Genomic DNA, 1,844 nt, shown 5'->3' on the forward strand with positions numbered 1-1,844 from the left:
GGGATGGATGGTGAGCTCACTCACCCCTTGGCAGTCAGCACCTCTCATCCAGATGTAGCTGAGGCTGCTGGACTTCAAATTTCTGGCCCCCACTTTTCTTTTCTGAGGCACAGCCCCAGGGATTGGAGCGTGGTCAGACACAGAGGGGTAGGGGTGGGAGGAAGAGGTGCAGATCGAGCCCTCTCTCCTTTCCCATCTGTGTGTGTGTGTTGGGGGGGGGGTTTTGGGGTTGGCTTTGGGCAGCATGAAAGAGAGTGTAACAGACACTCTCGGCTTAGACAATTGCAGCCAGCAACCCTGATGGGAAGCCATAGTCCAGTCTGAATAATGTGTCCGACCCCTAAAGTATTGATTCAATATTATTTCAGGGTTTTTTCAGGGAAGAGAAGTACACACGATCGGACTTTCCTACAACAAAACCGTGGAATTTTGTTCAAAGGTTGTTGGCTCCAACTTGTCTTGCATACACACGGTCACACAAATGTTGGCCAACAATTAGAAACGTAGTGACGTACAAGACGTGCGGCGAGCCGATAAAAAGGAAGTTCAATAGTCATGTGATACAAGCTCACATCCAAACATTTCCCATCGGAAAATTTGTTTGTGTGTACGCGGCATTAACACTGTCTATTCTCAAACACATCGTAAAGTTTGTTTTTTAACAAACATTATACTTACTTGCTTTGCGCAATGGAATTGCACAGAGAGACTCCAATCCTCGTCTTCTGGGGTTCCCCTCCAACGCTTCTGGCTCCTCCTCTTGTCGGTGTGCCACCATAGGAAGCCACTTCCTATGGTGGCATACCTGCAGGCTTGATCCCAAGCCGCGCTGCCTGCGTCCATAGACACAGACAGCGTGGCTCTGCCCTGCCCCGTTGATTTGTCATAGGATTTAACTGACAGCAGAAGGATCCAATGACTCCCGTTGCCTCAGCAAAGCCTGTGAGAGCTGCTATAGACAGGCACAGCACTGGATCAAGTTAGGACTCAGGTAAGTATAAGGGGTGGTGAGGGGGGCAACATTACTACCAAAACATTTTTGTACCTTAATGCAGGGAATGCATTAAGGTGGAAAATGTTTAGGCTTTAGAACCACTTTAAAAATGTTCCCTCCATCGCTTCTCAGCCTTTTGGCTAAGATCAAGTGTAGTATCAATTCTTATCAGTTTAATATCTGATATGTCCCTTATCTGGGGACCATATATTAAATGGATTTTTAGAACAGGGAGATGGAAGAAGAGCTTGCTCTGTCCACTCCACGCATCGACCTGGTATTGCAGTACCTCCAGGACCGGTGCACCAAAAAAAAAAAAAAATGTTCCCTCCTCTCCTTCTACCAATCCTGCCTTACGTATTTTTATTCCGCATTAGTCCAGTCATGGGATTAAGCAGCTCCTGCTCCCCAGTGTCAGTGAGCAGCTGCTGCAGAGAAGAGGATGAAATGCCGACAACAGCCAAGTCATGGTAGCCTATGGGCGATGTCACGGCTCCTAAAATTGCCAGCCATAGTTGAGTGCTCCCTGAGCCGGGGCTAGAGGATCATGTGACCGGACCAGAGTGGATTAAAAAAAAGATAAGTATACAAATCTTTTTTTATATGGGTTAGGCATGATAGGTAGGAGGAGGCAAGCAGGAAATAGGGATGAGCGAACGTAAGTTTGACTCGAACATCGGGTGTTCGCCTGTTTGCCGAACAGTGAACAATATGCGGTGTTTGCGGAAAATTCGAACGCCATTAAGGTCTATGGGACACTAACATGAAAAATCAAAAGTGCTCATTATAAAGGCTTATATGCAAGTTATTGTCATAAAAAAGTGTTTGGGGACCTGGGTCCTGCCATTCC

At 46.9% G+C, this 1,844-nt stretch overlaps 1 non-coding gene across 1 annotated transcript; it reads left to right on the forward strand.

Annotated features, from left to right (window-relative positions):
* Window positions 1-1,114: 1,114 nt before the first annotated feature.
* On the forward strand, window positions 1,115-1,305 carry LOC141120727 (U2 spliceosomal RNA). Its single transcript, XR_012239931.1, has one exon. It is a non-coding gene; the product is annotated as a U2 spliceosomal RNA (small nuclear RNA).
* Window positions 1,306-1,844: the final 539 nt, after the last annotated feature.

This window comes from Aquarana catesbeiana, linkage group LG13 (assembly GCF_042186555.1).
Source record: "Aquarana catesbeiana isolate 2022-GZ linkage group LG13, ASM4218655v1, whole genome shotgun sequence".
In the NCBI taxonomy this organism is placed as follows: Eukaryota; Metazoa; Chordata; class Amphibia; order Anura; family Ranidae; genus Aquarana; species Aquarana catesbeiana.